Below are 23,873 nucleotides of genomic sequence, written 5' to 3'. Positions count from 1 at the left end.
CTGTGAAATGAATATACATCACTGAGATCTAAACTAGTAGGTAAAAATAATTCTCTTCAGCCTTGCAGCTTTCTAGATGCAAATAAAATATTTGACTTTATGCACAACTGATACTCACTTGCAGATTTAAATGTGTCATTTTTTGTTCCTCCAGAAAAGAGACAACCAAAAAGCCTGTGATAAACAAATCCTGCTTTTGACTTTTATTAAAATGTAAGCAGAGTCAAAAGGCTCCTTTTGGGTCAGAAAAAATCTTTTGATAATCCACGAGATTAGTCTTTCTGTCTGAGCTAACTGCCTTGATTATTAGAAAAAGAGTTCTATCAGAAATTTGGAACAAAGGTAGACATTTATTTTTAGGGTTTTAACCTACATACTTGCTTCTGTATCAAACCACTTTTGCATAATACCCAAGGAGACCAAAAGAAAATATTTCTATAGATGATGGTATTTCAAATAATTTCAGATGTGGTCTAGAAGAATAACATAGTTCACTTTTACAAAGAGAATCTTTCAAGAAAGCACTTCATATACACTCACATTTTTCTTAAAAAATGCAACTTCAGCAAGCAATTCAGAATCCCAGGAAACAGAATCACGAGCCGGTGGGAAGAGGCCCAGCTATGACACCTCTGGCTTCACCGGGACAGCTCCATTAACATACTTGAAACACAGAGCCTCCTGAGAGACTCGGGCGTTCTGTGTCACTCACTCCATCCTCTCCACCTGACAGTCACCCTCTGAGGTCCAGGCCTGGGACGTGTGCAAGCTACCACAGAATGTTAGTTATAGGAACTGAGATGTCGTAAAGAATGGGCTTTAGATACATGAAAATGTGTAATAGGATTAAACAAATTAAATAAACCCAAAAGATTTAGAAAAGTTATTAAAATGATAAAGCTTCATGGCTTGAAATCCAAAGCAAACAGTGTCTCGGCCAAGTGCGTAGGTACGTATGTGACTGAGCCGGGCAAATGCTGGCTCGAGCAGAGGAAGGAAGTCCAGCAGCAGGAGGGGGAGGAAGTGAGGAGAAAGGCCGCTTCGTGCCATCAGCCAGCTCAATGCAAAATGGGCAAGTGGTATTAAGAGACCACACCGGCTACACCAATAGCAGCACAGCTCGAAAAGCCAAAGTCCTGCGGCCCTGCTTCTTCTTTGGTGATTCAGTCCAGCTGGCCAGCATTTTTTGCTGTCATTGACACACACACACACGTGCATGCACACACACGAGGTCTTAAGAAAACTTTATAGTTCTTCCCTTCCCTACCCATAATAAAAAGACTAAAATTTTTCATTAGAAAACAGAAATTCTGACAATTAGAAAACTAATGTTCATTCCCAAGTGCATTCACAACTTTTAGTGAATAATGAATGATATGTGAAATTTAGGGTTTCCTAGTTCACTCGAGTCAATATAAATTATTGTGTTCTCAAGGCTTTCATTCTGGGACTAGCCGATAAGGTGGCTTGTTTTGAGCCTTCTCCCCATATGAATGAAAACTCAGAACTTCCTAAACCTTCTCGAAGAGTAATATAGTCATTCTGTCTTGGGCCCCGGCATACACAGCAAAATGATATCATTGCAAAATGATGGTCTGCTCTTTCAATGCCCCTGTAGTGTTTTTCCTCAGAGATTTCGCATGTCCCAAACATCTGATACTCAAATAAATCTCACTTCAGTATAGAAAACTGGAGAAATAAATGCCTGTAGCTTCAATATAGGCTTAAAGAGTTTGCACTCACATATAGTATCCGTTTCTACCTATCTCTATTATGTTTCTGTCCATCCAATGCCACATCTGACTCAAATTATATACCTGCTCTGAAGGGCAGGTGGGAAAACACGAAGAAGGTAGGCAGTTCTGTATTGTCATTGTAGATGGTACAGCAACAGGTGCAACTGCAGTGTTTTAAGGTCCCAGTAACATCAGGAAAGAGATAATAATAATAATAATTTATGGTAGACAGTATGAAGTCAAGAATGCATGTTATACCCTCTAATGTAACAAACAAAATAATACTAAGGAATCTATAACTAACAAACTGATTTTGTTTGGGTTTGGGAGGAGATGGAAAAAGACTAAATAATAAAATACTTGATTTAGTAATTTAAAAAAGAAAAGAAAGGATAGAAAAAGAATAATAGATGTCATAAGGGACAAATAGGGGAGGAAGTAAGTTATCACTTTAAACAGAAATATATCAGCAATTATATTAACAGAAAAAGGATTATGTATTCCAAATAAAAGAAAAAAATCAGACAATATTAAAGAAATAACTATAAGCTATTTATAAGAGGCATCTTTTAAATATAAAGCCACATAAAGTTTTAAAGTAGAAACACTAACAAATATAAAATTTTTATGGTTACTAATAGATAAACTAGACTTTAAATAAACAATATATATTATTAGAGACATAGACTGCATTTCAAAATGTTTATAAAGTGGAAATCAACCTGAAAGATAGGAAAATTCTAAATCTTTATTGGTCTAATGACTGAACTTCAAAATATTTTCAGCAAAAGTTAACAGAACAAAAGGAAAATTGAGTAATCCTCAATTATACTGAGAACTAACAGTTTTCTCACTAACTGATCAAATAAACTAATAAAAAAATCAGTAAGCATATAAAAGAATGACAATGGACAAACCTGACTTAATTTATGGGTATGGAATACTACACATCACAATAAGACAATACATCTTTCTTTCAAATAAACATTTATCAAAATCAACCATCTGTTGAGTCATAAAGCAAGTCTGAACAACAAAAGGTTGAAATCATTTAGAGTAGGATCTCTGACCACAACAGAAATGTGATACAATTTCTAATTCCCCAACTTGTAAAAACAAAGAAGTCACAATTAAAAGTACAATGTATTTTTAAGTAAGTGATAATGAAAATGCATGTACTTCCATCATCATATATTTGATCCCCATGGAAGGAGAACTGCCTTTGGGTGGTGAACACACAATGGGATTTATAGATGATGTAATTCAGAATTGTACACCTGAAACCTATGTAACTTTACTAACAATTGTCACCCCAATAAACTTTAATCAAAAAAAATTAAAAAGAAAAAGAAAATACATGTCAAAGCCTGCAGGATACAGCTAACCCTGTGCTTGGAGGAAAATCTGTAATATTGCATACATTTATCATACACAAAACATGAAAAACCTAACAAAAAATAGCTAGACAGTTAGTAGAAGGCAGGCAGAGGCCATGAAACAATAGGTCCTTGAGAAGTTGTCAGCAAACAAAAGGTGTCATTAAGCAAAAGCCAAAAGATAAGTAAAGTAAAAACGTTAAAAAAAAAAAAAATAGCAGACCTGGAGGAACAGAGGACCCTGACAAAAACGACCTTGTTGCCTGTGCTCTGGTAGGTCCTCAACTCTTCCCTGACCCCATGGCCCCATCAAGGACCAGCTACATAATTGCAGGGCCCAGAGAAAATGAAAATGCCAGGCTCCTTGTTCCAAAATTAAGAATTTCAAGATGGCAGCCTTATTTGTGTTAAACCAAGTGAGTCTCTAGTCCTTGCAACAATAATCGTTTGACTAAAATATTCCTCCAGTAACTCTTATTCCCCTCCATTTATAACTAAACTGGCTTTGAAGTGGGGACAGCATGCAATTTCTTTTCAACTCCCATCGTATTCTATTTGTGACACTGAGACACTTAGCACTTTTGATTCCTGTTATGGTGGGTAGTGCGCTCTCACCTCCCCTCCTAGAAGGTAGGTTGTTTCCAAAGCTGGTCTATGTCTGATTTACTGTTGTTGCCCTGCAGCCTGCTTATACCCAGCTCATTTCCTTATATGAACTAAGTAGCAAAGGGATCTGCTTCCCTCGTTTTCTGAAGCAGGTTATCAGCAGTAATTAGTTTCATGACGAGGGATAACACTGAAGGTGCCAGATCTTGGGATGATTCCTTGCATAAAACATGTCCCTGGCATTGGAATTATCATAGCAGAGCATGTTCCCCTGATTGGGAAGAAATAACATTCTAGGGAACACAGAATCACCCTCACAAATATTAGTTTCAATAATTACAAAGGAGGCTTTGGGATCTCTTGACTTGGTCACGTTGGCTAAGAGGTTATGACACCTGTACTGACCACCAACTGTGTGTCAAGAATTGTACTCAACACTTTGCCTACATCAGCTTCCCTGATTCTCACCGTGAACACAGTCAAGGATGGGTCATTGAGCCTATCAGGCAACAAAAAGAACTAAGGCTTACATGACATTGACTGGGGTGATAAAAACAGCAGATGGCACAGCCAAGAGCACATGGCCATGCTCGTAGCCTCTGACCCTGCTGCTCCATCAATATATCAATATGATGCTTCACTCCAGCTACGGGAGTGCCCCTGCACAAAACAGTGTACCCCCCCCCTTAGAGAGCTGCCCTAGCTGTTTGGGGACTGCCCCCTCTCCCACGGGTATCCATTGCCAGCATGCTTCCCCATCAGTCCTGTTAGTCAAAGAAAAAAAACCTTCTCTGCTGAAATCAGTAGGAATTCCTAGTATCTGCATTTACAAAAGAGTCGGGCATATTTATATAATCTAAAGCAAAATGCTTCTAAACCTTTCCTGCAGCAGCGACCTTGAAAGCAGATGGCCAACCAACCACTGTAGATGGAAGTTTCCACAAGTCTTGCATGTTATTTTCAAATCCATGAGAATTTTGTGTCCTTCTCCATATCATGTTTGTATGTCGGTGCTAAATCAAATAATCAGTGTATTGAAATGGAAGAAGTTGCCCAAGAGCCCAAGGTGATTTGTAATTTCTAGTAGATGATGCTATGCTAGCCACATGATTCCACTTTGAATGAACTTTTTATGGTTTATTTCTTCTGAAAGCTACAATATGGCAAATCATATATGTGAAAGAGTTCTGAAATACTAAGTTGTGACAGATATGAAAATTAGCATATTATTACTGACACTTAAATAGTTTAATAATAGGATACTATGATATTATACTGATATCCTGGCTAGTGAAATAAAGATTCGTTTAGTTTGTATTTCAGGACAATAAAAATATTAATAATTTATGAGACTGCAAAATACATCTGGAAAAATATAGCACCATTATTCTGATATACGACTGCTCCAATCAATGCAATCTAGCATCTATTTATAAAAGATTATAACTGGTATAGATAGCTGTATTTTGTCAAGACTCATCAATATTTATTTGAAAAGATCATATACTGAAAACAATAACCTGTGTAGAAATTTTTAAAGAACAAAATGTGTTTGCTAGAAAATATTCCTTCTTAAACACAGCATGATTACAGATAAATTAAGCAAAATAAGACAGTGATGTGTAATACTCTTCTGAGGCATTTTAGCAGAAAAGACTCGAGTTTCCACTCTTATCCAATTGCTGACTATCATTGGATACTCAGCAGTTTCCAAACAACTCTTTTTGGTATCTGAATAAAACTATAAAACTGAAATAAAACTATAAAACTGAAATCTGAAATCTTGTCACTGCACAGCAAAACCTTAGTTTCTGTTAGACACTAGATTTAGATTTCATTCAAAGAAGAGATGGAAGTAGAAACCATTTCAGTTGGGTTGGCTTCACTGAGCTCTAACAGTGCACGCACACTCTCTACAACCAAATTGGCTGTAAGCAGTAAAAAGATACCTTTCCACAGTCCCGTCATTTGATAAGAAATACTTGGCTAACCATCAGAATTATTTATTTTGGTTTGCTTTCTCCATCCCTAAGTACTGGGTACAGATTATGCCCAGAATAGGGAAAAAATTAAAAACCTATGTACTTCCATGCACAATTCCAATCTTTGTGTTTGGCCTGAGAAATAATTAATAGAGATGTGACAAGTAATAATAAACATAGCAAATCACACCTGAGAACAGTGGCTGACACAGGTAAGCAGCCTGCTAGACTAACTAATGATAGCACTTTTCTCAGTTTGTTTATTTTTACTTATTACTTATTTATTTTTAGCAGCGCCCAGCATCAGGTCTAATAAAACACTCTGTCAGCCGTCAGCTCTGCACAGGACTAAGGAGAAGCGAAAGTGTCCCAAGAAAAGGAAGTAGCGTACCACTTCCCACAGTAGGTCCCCACATCAGTCCTTGGGGTCCTACTCTCTGCTATCTGCAGGTCCAGCACTGATTAGATCTTCAAACTATACATGGTCAGTAGTGAGATGAAGCTTTACTGAGGCAGAGTGAGAAAGTATATATTACGTTGAAGAAGGTAAGAAAAATGAAATGGGAAGGATTACAGGCCCTGATACAATTAAAATGAGTGGAGCCACGTCCAGGGGTAGTAATAAGTCCCACATAACACGCCAGTTCTTAGCCGCGACCAAATACAGGCTCCGGGAGATCGGGATGTCGTCTGTCTTGCTTGCTACCGAGAGGGAGAGCTAGAGATCTTCTTGAGAAAACTCAGAAACACTTGCAGGATCTGACCTCAGTGACATTGAGTGCATTTACACATAAATTTCAACAGTGATTTAGAAATACACACACACACACACACACCACGCAGCCCATACTCAGTATTTGTGGATTCTGCATTTGCGAATGGCTCCCTAAGTGTACCTATAACCCCACATCAACACCCACAACACTTCACAGACACCTGCAGAGCTTCCAAAAACTGGACTCTCCTGAGCTGCACGTCCCCAGTCGAGATGAGACAAGGCACGCTGCCATCATAGGTAAGCAAGTGGCTTCTGTGGTCTATTTAGTGCCATGTCTTCTGCGGGTGCTGTACATGTCAGTGAGTTTTCTGTTTAAAGGGCCCCGGCTCAGTGCTGAAGTGCCGTCTAGTGTCCTATGTGCAAGAGGGCTGTGAAATGCCTTCCAGAGAAAATTCATTGGCGGGAGCTGACTCAGGCCAGGGGCACAGCGCTGCTCACCAGGGCTCAAGGCCAGTGATGGACGCCACAGCACACTCAGAAGCGGGAAGGGAAAGGTGGCCCATTGGCATGCAGGAGGCTCCAGGCACACAGCAGAAGTGATGTCTAGATACGTGTTGGAGCTGCAGAAATGCAGCCACGTTTGTAGATTCGTGAGGTGATGACTGAATGAAAAACATAAAAGCACAGTGGATAGTTTTGTTGTGAGGCTCAAAGCCAGATTAAATTACCGTCATGTTACCCAGGGGATCGTTAATCCTTGTGGGCCAGTGCCGGCTGCCACACGTTCCAACAGCTGAGATGATGTGAAAAACGTCCAACTTGCAGGCAAAGCTGCAGACCACGAAACCACCGAGGAGTTCTGGAACGTAGCAGCCAAGTAACTTACAGGAAAAGGTTATGTGGACTGACTTCCAACGCCGATGAGACTGGTTTGCTTTACAGACTTTAGCAAATAGACCTGCAGAACACAGACAACCTCCAAAGCCCCAGCTCTCAATCATTCAAAAACTGGGCAATTCAATACTTGTAATAAATGAATATTAAATAATGTGTCTGTAAACAGAAACACATATAAAACAAGGTTATATGTTGTTTGGTTGATGAAGGTGTCATAACTAGAGGCTCACAGGACCCTAACCCTCTATCTCCCCCAGAAGCAATAATTCATGTGGACTAATTCAGTGTTTGTGACAATTTTATAGAACGTAACTACCGTGAATCACAAAATACAGGTAACACGTACACTTTCGTAACCAGTGGAGGGAATGCAGATTGACGAGGCACCCCTCTGATCAACTGTCATTTGAGATCTTTGGCCCATAAACACTGCAGTTTCATCCATAGCAATCATGTTGGACAGTTGGTATTTAGAAAAATCGATGCCATCAACAAAGGACCTGAATGCAAGTGCACGTTTAATAACTTCAGTATCTTCCAGCATGAACAGTGTTGTCGATCTTAGAGACAGTGCATATCGCTGAAGGAAACCATCCAGCCAGTGTTGTGATGCTTTGAATTCTTCTGGGGATATATCTAACTGTGGTGCCATTGCGAGGGCAAATGCTTGAATATCAGCCCTGCGCACAACCAAAGCCTCTGCTCTCCTGTCAGCAGTCCATTCACAGGTGATGTCTTCCAGCTCAGGAAATAATGGTTGCCGACCTGATCCACACCTGTGCTTCTTAGCATTTCCCTTGTCCACCTGTTGGCTGAGATTATCGTACTCTGCTCACATTTTCAGACCATTCGGAGATCCAACATCTTCTCTTTGCAGAAAGCCGTAAGATTCTTGCCTTGGGAGTCCTCCACAGTTCCTTTCTTATACTCAACGGAATAGCTCTTTCTTTTTGCACTCATCTTGTCTGTGAGTCAAAATATTATTCCCTTTAAATCTACCATTAAATAAAGTGTTAATTGAAGGTTTATGAGACAGGAGTGGCAACAAAAATGTTGACAGTTAAGAACGATGGTCCACACAAAAGTGACGCAAAATTGCAGGCACCAAAATTCAGAAAACATTTCTTTATTTCACCCGAGTGCATTAAGTACGTCCATTACAACACACAATGTATTGAATTATGAAGATTTATATTAGACACAACCACATCTGTTCGTTATCAAGTGCGCACGTTATTTGAGCGTTGAGTCTGTACTCTGGTCATTCGGCAATAAGTCTCGAGTTCATCTGTTTACATGGGCGTTTACCTCTTGTCCTAAGGTGCCTGCTTGAGTATTTACGAATACTTAATTATAATTTATATTATCATTTAAGTATTAATGTCAATATTACTTCTTTATATTTAATTATATAATATTATTATTTTATAATTTGATACATCCGTCGTGTGTTGCAACTGATGTACCAAATGTGTCCATCTGGCTGTCAATCTTAACTGGGGCTTATTTTTGGGATAGGGCTTATATTACAAGCATCCTGAAAAATCATGCTAGGGCTTATTTTCTGATTAGGTCTTATTTTCAGGGACATATGGTATCTACATACATATATACAACCAATACTATACGTATTCTGTATACTATATATTTGTACACACACTATATGTATGTATGTATTACATGTATGTATAGGTATCTAACACCAGACTTTGACCAGTTGAATTAAATATGTAAACTACATAAACAATTTTATGACAGCTTAATATGTCACAGAAAAGGCGCTCATCTGAGTGTGGTTCCTGTTTGATCAGCAATTCTGGGTGCTGGTGGTCACTTGCATCTTGCCAGACACCAGACTCAGTCTCCCTCTGTGTGATCCTTGGCTTCTTTTGGAGCATCCAGGGCCTGTGGGCAGCCCTGCCCCTTGACATGTGTTAGCGCTGCTGCTCAGAGACACATTATCAAGGTGACTCAGTGCCCTTTCTACATGTTCTGCTTTGATCTGCAAAAAGCCATGCTTTTGATTCTGTTATGGCTCTTCTAACACCCTTTGCATTGGACACTCACCACGATGGAGAAAATCTATCTGCAGTGTGGAAATGAATAAAAACAACCAAATGAGAACAATCAGGCTATTTTCAGAGCTTGTTACAGCAAGGGGCTTGGCCACCATAACGTGTGTTGGGCCAGATAATGGCCCCCAGAGACCTTACATCGGTCAAGGATCTCCAGAAAAACAAAACCAATAGGAGACACACATCTACATAGATGGATAGGTATATAGAATGGATAGGTAGATAGATATGTACATATAAATAGATCATGATGAGGAATTGGCTTACTCAGTAATCAAGAGATTATTATTATTAATATAAGGAACTGGCAGTTGGCAAGCCAGAGACCCAGGAGTGCTGGTGGCACACGATGTATGGCAGGAGAAGACTGGTAGCCTGGCTCAGCATCAAGCCAGCCTTACTCAGCCTTTTTGCTCTATTCAGATTTTCAATCGATTGGATGACGGCTATCCCCAGTAGGGAGTGCAATCTGCTTTACTCGATCTTCTGATAAAATGTTAATTTTATCCAAAAAAACACTGTCACCGACACATCCAGAATAACATTTGACCCCATGCCTGGGCACCGCACAGCCCAGTCAAGCTGACACGTAAAGTTCACCATCACAGATGTCTTGTCCCAATCTCTGGAACCCGTGAACATGTTGCTTTACATGGAAACAAAGGACTTTGCTGATATGATTGACTGAAGGATCATGAGATGAGGAAGGCACTCTGGACGTACAGGAGGCCGCGTGTAACCACCAGGGTCCTTACAAGAGAGAGGCAAGAGAGTCAGTCAGAAAAGTGTGACAACAGGAGCCTGCATCCTGACCGATGCAGCCAGGAGTCCAGGAACGCGGACAGCCTGGAGGGGCTGTAGGATGGGGCACGGGTCCTCCAGTAGGACCTCCACAAGGACCGCTGCTCTGCCGTCACCTTCACTTCAGCCAGGTAAGACCCATTTTGGACTTCTGACTTCCAGAACTGTAAAATCATAAATCTGTGTTGTTTTAAGCCACCAAATTTGTGGTGATTTGTCAGAGAAGCAACAGGAAACACACACAACTTGCATTTGGCATGAACTCAAACATAGGCAGGGAAGTTGGAAAGCTTTATAGTGAACAAAAAGGAAGGCTTTGGTTGTGCTTTGATTGAAAGCTGTTGGCATGGGGAAGGTGGAGGTGGGATGGTTCAATGTGCAGCATCTCCTGTGACAGGTTAGGGAGCGGATGTGGCACTCTGACTGACCCTGAGTGGAAACGGGTGAGACCCAAGTGGGTGGTCACTGGCATGTTCTGACTGGCCTGGGCTGACTGCTGCACAGCTTGTGGCTTGGCTTCCTGGACCAGTTCCTGCCGAAACTGCTGGTCAAATCTCTACTGTTATGTTTAATTATGATTAGAGGAGGCCTCTGGAACCCCAAGAAACACGGTCCTTCTGGCGTGTGTCGCACATTACAGTTCCACTGTTGCTGACGAGAAGCAAACATGTTGCTTTTCCATGTCCCACGCAAGGTGCTGTCCTTTTTCCCTGGCTGTAGCTCCTATTTTCTCTTCTCCGTGTCTTCTATGTTTCATCTTCATGTTACAATGATGTCTCTAAGTGTGGTTAAATTTGTATTTATCTTGCTTCAGGTTCATTAAGTTTCATGGATATGTGGGTTGATGACTTTCAAAAATTCCAGCCATTTATGAAGAAATATGCTGGTTCTCTCTCGCCTCCCCATCTGGACTCCAATTACACTTATGTTAGACCTTCTGTTACTGTCCAGCAGCCTCTTATGTTCTGGATTTCTCTCCCCTGTTTATTTCCCTGCAAATTCTTATGAATGGATCCATTTGGGAAAAGAAACTGCAAATGGACAACTGACATATGAAAGAGTGCTCAATCTCACTAAACATCAGAGAAATTAAAATTGAAAGCAAAATTAGATACCACTGTATACCACCAAAATGGCTAAGATTGTTTTAAAGGACATAAGATACCAACGGTTAGATTTGATGTGTAACAATCACAATATCTTGATTCTATATATTTCAAGCCTTCTTTTTGAGAATTGGGTCCCACTCTCATATTATTCCAGCTCCTGTCACTACTGCATCATGAATTTTTCCTTTTTACTGGATTATACTAATCATAAAGGAAACCAAAAATGATATTCCTCCCTGAACCCTAAGTATCCCTCTGGTAATTTCTGCACTTACATTTCCAGCCCCCCTGGTGCCATGGCTTTAAATATACCTGTATCTTGATGACTCACAAACGTATCTCTGTAATTCTGATCCATCTCATAAATTCCAGATTCGTACAACTATCTCCACTTCCACTTTGATATCTTATAAACATAAACTTCTGAAATCCCTACAATCCTGAACAAACAAACAAACTGCTTTTGTGTAGTAAATGGCAACTCATCTAGCTAATTGCTTAGTCCAGACATCTTGGAATCAACCCTGACTTCTCTTTCACACATGACAGTTAATCTTCCCCCCCCCAAAAAAAAATGTAAGTTTTGCACTGAAAATACATCTAAAATTAAGATTACGTCTTATTATCTCTACTCTTCTCTCCCATTCCAAGCCATAATCACTCACCCTGTTTTATACCTTACACTGCTATAATCTGTTCTCAACTAACAGAGAAAGCAGAATGATCTTTTTAGAACTTACACATTGCTTGCAATTTTCATGATACATGATCCTGCATCATTCATTATGTTTTAATACCTATCATTGAAAAATATTTTTAAAATAACTAAATTAAATTAAGGATATTAAGAAACTAAGGCGATTTATAGGCCTCACCTCCCTCCAAACCTCATAAGGCTCAATTTGCCGAAAAAGCAAATTTTCTTCTATTCACTCTTGGAGAATATTCTGGAACATTCTGCAAGGCCACAGAAGGATTGAAATAAATATTTCATTCATGAAATGCACGTGGGATTCACAAGTTAAGGAAACGTCATAGCTTCTGAAGACTTCACGTCTAGGTAAATCCAGGTGCCCCATCCCAGAAAGGTGTAAGACACATCATCAGCCTTATTAGGCAGCTCCCTCCCACGTGCTCCAACACCATAAATACTGCACGTGATACAGAGAAAAAGGAGACATGGCCCTGTAATATTTCAGGAAACAGGGGAGACATAGAGGAGGCTTTAATGTGGAGAATGGATATGAGATGCAGAACGAGTGAAACCAGGAGCACGGACTTGCTGAAGTTCATTTAAATATAATCATTTCTCTTTCTTGTTTGTTTTACTGTATTTATATGGAAAGGATTTTTAGTAAAAGAATAAAAGGTTAAACTAAAGGCATGGTTGTTGTCGCTACCTATCTATAAACACTCATCATATTTTTTTATTCCAAACTCCCATAAGCAAAGAAAATACTGGTTATAAAATTATCTTTATACTATGAATCCTTTTTGTAATATATTGGTACATATGTTTACATGTAAATACATACATATAGTAAATGTATGTCATTGAATATATGTGAACAAATAACAGGATTATATTGATATTAATATACATCTAACATACAGCTATATGTTAGAAAAGTCTGGATGTATATATAAGAAACTTTAACAGTAGTTGTTCCTAGGTGATAAACATAACTTTATTTGACTGATGGTTCCTTCTATTTCGTAGAGTTTTTGTTTTGTTTTTATTTTCCAGTGACCATGCATTATGTTCCAAATCATGAACAATAAAATGTTCATAAAAATAATTCATTTTTAAAATTTTAAATGTATATAGTAGTGAAATAATCATAGTCCACCATGAAACTTATAGTAGTATTAAAAAATAAAAAAGCCTAGTAGTTATGGAAGTGAAAAGCTCCAAATAAAATATTTTATTTGCTCTCTTTTTTTTTGTTTAAATTTATTGGGGTGACAATTGTTAGTAAAAATACATAGATTTCAGGTGTACAATTCAGTATTACATAATCTATAAATCCCATTGTGTGTTCACCACCCAGAGTCAGTTCTCCTTCCATCACCATATATTTGATCCCCCTTACCCTCATCTCCCACCCCCCACCCCCCTTACCCTCTGATATAGGAACATTTGTGACAACATGGATGGATCTTGAGAGTATAATGCTAAGCGAAATAAGTCAGACAGAAAAAGCAGAGAACCATATGATTTCATTGATATGTGGTATATAAACCAAAACAACAAAAGAACAAGACAAACAAATGAGAAACAAAAACTCATAGACACAGACAATAGTTTAATATTTTTAACACATATCTCTGATTTTTTCAAGATCTGAATATATAGACTTGAACTAATTGTAATAATTTCTAAAATCCTGTTATTTTCAAGAAAAGATGATTACATAACATACAGGATATGATTATGATAATAACTTTAATAAAATTGCAATTTGGAAAAAAACATGAATTACCTAAAGTCTTTCCTACGTATATGTGGATACTAGAAATAAAAGTAAAAAAGGGAGAAAATGGTATTTTGTTTCATGTGTATTTAACTACCATCTTCTTTGTATCTCTTCAGTGATTAGAAAAATTGATTTTGACCTGAAGAATTAAAATAGATCATTCCACAGCAGGAAGTCAGTCTCTAGGATCCATTCAGCTCACTTTATAAAAAATATTAAGCAACAACTTTTCTGTTCTTTATTGATTTAATATGACAAACCTAATTCAGTGGCAACAATTGTGGAAATGCGATAAATACTCAAAAGATTATTATGACACAAATTTTCAGCGGCTGCATTTATGTTAGTTTTAAGAGTTTGATGATAGTACCAACATTTTGCAAAGTGTTTTCTTGCCTAACAACACACGTTGCTTGGTTCTCACAGGCAGTGGCTAAATAATAAGGCATGTTAGCAAAACATTTCATTTATTTAAAATTATTTTCCAAATGTTTTTGGTTGTTTTCTTGGTGTGTGTGTGTGTGTGTGTGTGTGTGTAGACCTATCAATGGAACAGTTACTCAGTTTACTGAAGAATAAATTTAGAAACAACCTTATCCTTGATAAAATAATATCAATGATGGTGAAAGGTACACAGACACACACACAGTTAGGAAACCTTGCATGCATGTCCATCAGCTTTCCACAAACTGCTACTTAGTTGCACTTGAAATTGCAAATAAAAATGTAGCTGTAACTCCAAAAACTATTCTAATTTACATCTGAGGTCTTGTGTTTCACAAATCAGAATGCTTTTTTATCCCGCAATACATGTCTATTACTTTGCTGGCCATGTAACAGGGGAAAGAGAACACACGCCATTAGCAATGTTAGCAAGCCAAGGTGGAAAGCAGAGCCGTCACAGAGTGATCTCAGGATGGGAAATCACACCCGTGGGTCCAGGCTGTGGCATTTCCTATGTGTGCCCCAGTTGTTACGGCCTTGCCCACAGACTGTTCAGCGTCCAGTCACCTGCTGCCTGGAGTCCAGTCATTGATTCACATCGGGGTCACTTTCATCAGTCTCGTCAGCCTCTCATCCATTCTCCGCAGAGGCATCGAGACCTAAAATGCCAACCTGACCACCCAAATGCTTAGAAACCTTCAGTTCACCATAAAGTATAAAGTCAAACATGTAAACCGGCGATGATAAAATGCTGTCCACCCACCGTCTGTTACCAGTTCGGGATTAGGAAAGTACAGACATTGGGAGTAAGCATTTAGGAACCATCGTAGCAACTGAACAGTGCTTTGCTGTCCACACGTGTGGTGATGTATCTTAAAACACATCAGTCCACATCCTACTGGAAATTGTAAAGCCGTGAAGTAAAAGTAGCCCGTCACCACAGATAGCTGAGAAGCCCTGGGCTAAGCTTCCTAACAGACATACCAGGTCAAAACCTACCACCTGCCAGTCTCTCCACGGTGTCTTCTGATTTTCCAACTAGGATTTGTATCCAGCAGTTCCAACTCACGTATCGCTCACGACACCCTGTGCCAACGATAGCAAGAGGCTGTCCAGTAGAGAGGTTAAAATACGGCCTCTGCAGCCCGAGTCTACGGGGTCACCGACGGGCTATGCAGCCCCGGGCTTCAGTTTCCTCACTCGCTGAAGCAGAATAGTAACAGCTGCCGCCTCTGTTTGTTGGCGGATGAAATGATTTAATGCGCCACTTAAAAGGGTGCCTGACATACAGTAAACATTACAGAAATGTTGAGATTCTTATTATTTTTTATTACCTTAGCCCCCTTCAGAACACACCTTGCAGGTGTGTTCCCTCTGCCTTCCTCTAACTTTGCATCTGGCTAATTTGTAACCAACGTGAAAGCAAATCAGACTTCGCCTTCTCCACGAGGCCCTCCTTGCTCTCCCAGGCTGGCTTGTGTGCGGGTCTCGTCCGCGCCGAGCCCTGGGCCAGCGCGTCTGTCGTGGCCTGCAGCGTGTGGTACATGACTGGCCTCGCTGCGTGTCTGCTTCCTCTACCACCCTGACAGCTTGACTCACACAAAGTGCTTCATATATACGAGCAGACCCCATAAACACGTATTTACCAGATTCCATTCTGATCCTTGGAGGGATCCATGTCCCATGGCTTCCTGAAAGAAAACCTGGTTGGGGGAGACACGCCTCTGGAGCCTGAGTGAGACAACCTGCAATCAGAGCTTTTGGGGCGCCCTCCCTGCACTTACATCAGCCGTGGGGGCTGGGACAGAACAGACACAGATCGTTCGGAAGCTAACCAAGAAGTGCTTCTATGCAGCTTGGCCCGTGCCCCCAAAAACCATCTATTCCCTCCTCTGATTCTCCTATGCTATTAATAACACAAACCATGGTGAGAATGAGATGTATGTGTTTCTTCATAATTAATCCATTTTCTACTCCTTACTATGCTTCAGACCACAAGTGCAATTATTTAGTTTAAACTAAACTAAACTAAAAAAAAAAAAAGGGACTCATCCCTTAACAATACTTATATTATTCTATAATTAATTAGACTCAAACATGGCAGTGTTTTCAAAGTCTTCTATTCTCATTAAAATATAGCTAAAACCCCAATTATCAATGACCGCATGAAACACCAACTGGCACCCAAACCCCATTAATAACCACAACGAAATCTCAAATGACAGAGCTGAGCAAGCCTCTTCATGGTCTTCATCAAATTGACCATGCAAGGAAAACAAAGATCTGTCTGCGTACAGATTGCTCAGAAATGGCTGAAGGCCGTACACATTACAGTACATCAACAGGCCCCAGGCTAGAAAGAAATTGGGCCTCAAGGAAAATATAAACAGACAGGAAAACACATTCAGCTCCAGCGATGCCGGGCACCTCATTATCCAGGATAAAGGAGTGGGGAGGGTGACAGCATGGGCAACTTGCAATCGCAACCTAACATATGATAGCACGTTATTTCAAGCCCTTCTTACACCACAACCTACTTCCAGCAGGCCTGGAAACTCACAACAGTTTACATGAGTTTAAGCTCTTTCCTCTGGCCCTATTCAGTGTGTGACTAGGTGACAGAAGCTATAAGATGACCAAAAGTGTGGGAGAAAGCAGGATGAAGGAATCAGAAGTCTGCTGGATCCACAGTCCGAATATTTCAACTTTCTGGAATTTTCCTATCGAAATTCTGGCAAGCTCAGGGCCACATACATAAAATTCTGTAGGAAAGTTTAAAGGACAGAAAATACTGGAATTTTTTAAATCATACGTAAAAGATCAGTAATGCTAGCATGATTTTAGATAACAGGCTTTTTTAATTGCTACCTAGTTTGAGCAATTTGCATGAACTATTTAATGATGCCCATTTGCAAACAGCAAATACACAAAGTAAAATAATTTTAACATTTCATTCTGTAACATATGGTAGAGAAAGGGAAAGACAAAAGGAAAGGCATCTGAATAACACGACACTCTTACAGGTGGCACTTAGGTCAGAAATCATTCCTTTCTATATATGTAAGGACAGTTATTAAACTCTTTCCAGGGCAGTGACACTGAAAAAGCAGTTTGCACTAGAGACTCTTGCAGAGAGAGCTGAGGCAAACATTACTTTGTACTTCAGGCTAACCACACTTGGGGTTCCAGTATTGCATGTATCTGTGCAGGTGCAAACAACCTCCTAAAGAAATAGGAATGTGGTCCTTGGGATTCGATGAAATTAAAGGGAAAAATGTGTACTTTACAAAAAGAATGCAGAAAAAAATCAGAATGCAGATGAAGTGAAGAGACCGTGCTTTTTATAAAATCAGTTCAGCAATCAATCCTAATATCAGTAAGAAACATACGTCACCAGCACAAGTCACGGCTGTAGCGAAGGCCATCACAGAAAACAAATGAGATTCAACATGGGGACCAAGGAAAACACCAACCACAACCAGAACGGCAGCACAATCCACATCCTGAGTAAGGAGGCAAAGTACTAACAAGTCATCACCACGCATTCTCTCCTCATATAACAAGCACCATGGCAACCCTGAAATCAACAGATCCAAGGTGTGATTCCACAGAGGCCTAGCGGACCTGGCAGAACATGTGCCACATTTACGCGCGCATTCTGCTAAGGACAGACTTTCAGGGTCTCTCTGTTTCTTTTTGCGGCGACACTCACCAAGGCAGTTATGGTTTCTGTGCTGGGACACCAAATCCCTTTACTTTTGTTTGTACCATCTGATTCCCAAAATGGTTCAAACAGTTTGTGAGATATTCATTATTGCTCTTTTTGAAAATCCTGGTCATGCCCATGGGATGAGGGGCATCAAAAGAATTAAATTACAGGCACAGCTCAGAGATATTACGAGTTCGGTTACAGACCACCACAACAAGTGACTTATAATCCTTTTGCTGGTGGACAGTCTTGCCTTCGATTTCTAAAAATGCACAACATCTATGAAGCACAGTAAAACAAGGCACAATAAAATGGGCTGCACCTGCAGTAATGGCTTGGGAACCAGGAGAGCTCGGCAGGTTGGAGAAACAGACCTCCAGAAAAGCATTGCACATTCCACCTACTTAATGGGTCTCATTAAACCAGGCATCTCCAAACTTTTTTCAACGTTTTTTTACCACGGGCCATATGCGGTAAAATACACAAACAGCCGGGCCACTCACTTGAGGTGAAGTACGTATTGCCTCACCTGGTTTATTTAAGTAAACTAAATATATTTTTGGAATTTGCTGCGGGCCAATTAACAGTGGATTGCAGACCACAGTTGGCTCGCGGGCCGCAGTTTGGACAGCCCTGCATTAAACCGATGTCTGTGTTTTCACAAAAAAGAAAGAAATGTTCCTCGGATCCAGCTTGAGGGGTAACAGCTATAACCTGGCATGTGAATCGTGGGGTGTCATACAGGCATTCTTAAACACTTGCTTCTTTCGACCTCTACCCTCACGTTCCTTTTTCGCCCCAGACCGACGCTTTGTCCCAGGCGTACGCCTCAAATACAGTTCAACGAGATCGCATACCTTTTCACATGTCCACACCGCCTGTGAAGAAACTGTTTCCTCTACCTGGAACTTTCCCCTTGCTGCATTCCGCTCCACTTCCACCGGGTGTCATGTCCTCAGGCCTTCAAAACAAAGTCCAGATAGAAAATGATTCTAGTACCAGTTAGAACTTCTGATCCCCGTTAGGATTCCGCACCCAACTCCAGTGTGGGCTTGGGGAGGGTTTCCCACAGCAAGTAATTCTACACCAGCTGGGTGACCCACCCAGCAATGGTATCAGAGCTACAGGTTAAGGGCTCAGTCCTCCAAGGCTCCGCCCCCACCCCCACTTCAGCCACCAATGGCAAGCCCAGGTTGTCACTGATGCTTCTGACTGACAGACTACAGATTCTCAGAACCCCGTCCTTGAATTTGATTAAATTGCTGGAATGGCTCACAGAACTCAGAGAAAGATTTTACTGACTACATTACAGGTTAATTATAAAAGGATACAACACAGAAAGAGCGTGATGGAAGAGATGCGTAGGAAAGGTCCATGAGAAGGGGTACAGAGCTTTCACGCCCTCACTGAGTGGGGTGCCCTCAGCAAGTTCCATGTTGGCACCCACCCAGAAGCTCTGTGAACCCATCCTGTTGGGTTTTTAAGGAAGCATCATCACACTGGCCACAGTAATTGGACTCAGTCTCTAGCCCCTGTCCTTCCCTGGAGGTCAGGGGGTGGGACTGAAAGTTCCAACCCTCCAACCACATGGGGGCCCCCCCATCCCTCAGGTGCTTCCAAAAGTCACCTCATTCACATAATACACATTTGTTGCTCTCATCACAGGAAATCCCAAGACTTTCAAGAGCTCTGTGTTAAAAACAGGAGGAAGCCCAAGCACATATTTCTTATTAGAAATCACAGTGTCACCTGTAGGAGTGCACCAGAATGCAGGTGGGTGGAACCCTGCTCCTGGCTGTCCACACCTACGTGCATCTCCATCATGGAGGTGGCCTGGCCGCCATCACGTTCTGATGCTCTAACATCTGTCTGCTTCCGTCACTGGACGGCAACTCTCTGAAGGCCGGGCCATGTCTCCTGTCTCTGACAAGCTGGTGCTGACAGAGTATAGGCTTTCAGAACTGCTTTCTGACTTGGACAAGCGAGTAATAGAGAGGACCAAGAATGGTAACCACATAAACATTTACATTTAAAGCATGCGTGGAGGGGAAAAGCCTAAGTTGACTGTAAAGGAGCCTGCAGAGAAGCAGGATGGACTAGAACTGTGGGATATCACGGTTTGAAAGCAGAGCAGTAAACACTGCCAACTGCTACAGAAAAGGTGAAAGAAGCAAAAGAGGGCGAGAGAGACTAAAGACGGCCAAGTGGGGCACTGAGCCTGTTTAACAGCCTGCTGGCTATGAAGGTCAAGGGCCGTAGGTGGTACCGAGTCCTGTACCTTCGGTCAGGAGGGCCCATTGGAAGAGGTTGACACCGAAAGGTAAAGATGAGGCTATTTACCTTAAGAAGGAGAAAAGGAATCGAAACAGAGGCTGATAAACAACTAGACGGATGCGACGTCCATGCGAGATGGTGAAGAAAGCGGAGTCTGGGCAAGGGTTCCACAGCCTCCTGCTCCCCACGTCCCTGCCCCAGCTTAGCCTTAGACACCAGGCAGTCTGACGAGGTGGGGCTTCAATCTGCCTGCGGTGCCACACACAGCCCACATCAATGGGGCTCCCTGTCCCCACAAAAGGTATTAAGCCCACATTCATTTGTTGCAAAAGATTAACATAAAATGAAATTAATAATAATAACAACGTACACTGTGCCGTGCAGCTACGCCTGATGTGCTTAGGAAAATGGGAATATTTATGAAGAGCTCGTTGGAAGATGAATTTATATAAACCACTTCATTTATTTATTCATATGTCAGATAATAGATACATAGTTACAAAAAGTATTTTATAGACGCCATGAGGTCATTTTCTTGATATGTGGCAGCATTATAATCTCCCTGCGGGTGATAAGATGTGGAAAAATCACAACAGAAAGGTAAATCCTCAGAAGAAGTGACCCCTGATCAGGAAAATCGGTTCTGCTAAACGAGGGGTAAAATTCCTCTCCGTTTATTGTCATATTTTGTAGACAAGAATCTTATATAGAAATGCAGCTACATAACAATTGAAATACTCCTATAAGATACAGAGAGATGCCTTGATACATTTCCCTTTACTGCAGTTCATGTGGAAGACGAGTATATTATTGTTATTAAAATGATCGCGGTATAGTTTTTAACTCTCCTTTTAGAAAGAGCATACGTCAGAGACCATCGTTTAGTGGCGAATGAACTGCACACTGCTAGGTGTGACAGAGGGCAGCTGCCAGAGGTGACAGCTCCCGCGCGCCAGCCCCACCTCTCCAGCACTCTGGCTCCCTGCACGTCTCTGAAATGATCAAACTACACAAACACACTGCAATGTGAAACTGGTGATTTGAGGTTGTGTTCGCTTTGTTTTACACCCCTGTATGTCTCCCAACTCACTAAGAGAGTATTCAGAAAAGGCACTTGAAGAGAATCGTCCATTTTTTCCTGACACACTAGGCATTTCTAAAGTCGACTGGGAGTCTAATTGGTCATTATTTCCTGAAGTATATTTGCCAATTATAGTAGCATTCTTGTGAGAGCGTTTGTTTTTAAATAAACTTTATTTTTTTTTAGAGCAGTTTTAAGTTCACAGCAAAATTGAGCAGAATATTGTGAGATTTTCATGACTCAGATCTTCTCTTTCTAGCTTGGGAGTTTAAAAATGGTGCTTTCCTGAAAGGAAATGAAAAAAGACTCATTTTGTCTTTTTCTTTTTCAGTCCCAATGTTGAGAGCTTGCCTTGAAATTGTCAACTTTCTCACTGTCAACACATTGTATATAAGAGACAGTTTCTTGGGATCAAGGAAGCCAGAGGACCTTCCCGTGAGTTACCACGAGGCGTCCGTCCCCACTTTCTCTCGTGGAGCGCAGACAAGGCACCTGCAGAGCAATAACTCGTCCCGAGAGAGCGGGGCTGCCAGGAGCAGCCGCGAAGCCAAAGCCTCGGGGACGCTCACCGCAATCACTTAGAGCCCCTGGAAGTAAAAATGTGCTGACGTCTCCCCTGCAGCGGCCGCTCCACGTAATTTAAGGTTCGCATCATTGGAGAGGAGAACTAGCCAGTGAGACCAAGACGGGTTGAAAGAGACGTTTGAGGAACACGTGCCCCGTTGGGACGGGGCTTTCAAGGGCCAGCGGAGTGTGGGTGCAGGAAAGAGGTGCCGCTGAAGAGTCATTTCTGATACAAAGTACAGGTAATTAATATGTAGCCGGGTACTCAAGCCCTAAATTCCAAGCAAAAAAGGTTGTTTTGGTAACTAGTCCGAATGCACGGATGACATAGAAAAGAAAAAGATAAAACACCCAATTAACACAAAAATAGAAATTTGTCTTCACAGACAGTGACTGCAAGAGACAGGTTGCTGGTTCTCTGTTAACTGCGGTGACAGGTCATCTCAGTCCCAGGAGAGGTAAATATACTCAGGTGTGGAGATGCAGGTGACTGCTGTGATAGTAGAGCAATTGACTTAGACCCAATGCAAAAACAACAAAAGGTTCAAAGAATGGGTTTGTCCAAAAGACTTAAAACCACTAGAACCACATGTATGAAATGCTGGCCGTTCAACCCATAGGTACCTTTCAATGGATGCCTCACAATGAGTGACTTTGTACTAGACGATGGCTACCCACGGGGTTTTACTATGAACTTGGTGGGTATATAGGTGGCTGCACCTTGCCCAGAGAAAGGTAGAAACAGTAATGGAGATAATTAGAGAATTACAACATTACTTTTTAATAGTAATATATATTTGCAACAGCACATACAAACTGAAATATAACAGGCTTGATTCTCCCTCCACCTTGTTTTAGAGTATTTACTTTAGAAAATTATAATTTCTTTCTCTGTCTTGTTGAAAATCTCTTTTATGTAAATCGCTTTAAAAGCTAAATAAGCCTCATCCCACCTTAAAGACCCAGGAACGCATTTCTCAAGGACCTGGAAACCACTCTTGGATCGTAGCCATCAAGGGGGGTAGTGCCCAGTTTCTGTGGGTGTAGGAGCGTAGCTTCAACGCACACCCAGCTCCAAGCTCCAATACTGCCTCTTGCCATACACGTCTGAGACATTCATGTTTCCTTTGAATTAAGCCAACTAGCTAACACAGACGGTCACCCTAACATGAACCATGGTGACAAATGGGGCTGTCAGGTCCTCTTACTTGGGACTCGTTCGTGTTGACCTAGAGAAGACACACGCAGTGGCATGTGTCTGCCGGGCAGCTGTACAAGGGTGGCATTTCTGTCTGTCTGTAATCTCCTAGCAGCTTGCCTGGGATGCATCACAGCTGGTTTATGCTCATTCAATAATACAATTGTCTTTCTCTCCCACCTTTGTGGAGAGTTTTTCTGGGTCGAGAGGAGATTTTGTTTATAATTATATTTCCCCAACAGTGGGTTCATGGCTAATTTTGTGTTTTCTGCATCTGGGTACCAGTTTTAAAATATTGATTTCTAAACTTTCTTGAATTTCCAGTAGCTGACGCAAGCAATTCCAGTTAAATTCACTTCCTTAGAGAGAGGGAGCAAAGATGAAGTGGAAATCCAGAAGAGCAAAACGAGTACCTCTGCTCCTTTGACAGCACCCGGATGCTACAGAAGCTTGTACCTCAAGCACCTGGCACTGAGCTGGCGGGCTTTTGTCAATACTCATCTCATCTTGCGCTCACTATTTCCACCAAATAGTGAACAACCATTCAAGTCTCCTTCATTTCTTTCTCCAGTGTCAGTACAATGAAGAACGGACCCACACGATCCATCAAAGAACAACGTTATGTACAGCATTGCTAGTAAGTGACTTGATGTCTGCAATCAACAGCCGCCTCGCATCTAACTCATTTGGTATGTAGACTGTATCCACTTTCTAGTGATGAATTAGCAGCTTTTACAAGTGAATGGGCAGATGAAAGAAGCTAAATAGGCTGTACACACGCGTGCACACACACACACACAGCAAGCAAAACCAGAGTATTCTGTTC

The sequence above is a fragment of the Rhinolophus sinicus genome, linkage group LG07 (assembly GCF_036562045.2).
Source record: "Rhinolophus sinicus isolate RSC01 linkage group LG07, ASM3656204v1, whole genome shotgun sequence".
NCBI lineage: Eukaryota > Metazoa > Chordata > Mammalia > Chiroptera > Rhinolophidae > Rhinolophus > Rhinolophus sinicus.
Note: the sequence above shows the minus strand (reverse complement) of the source record.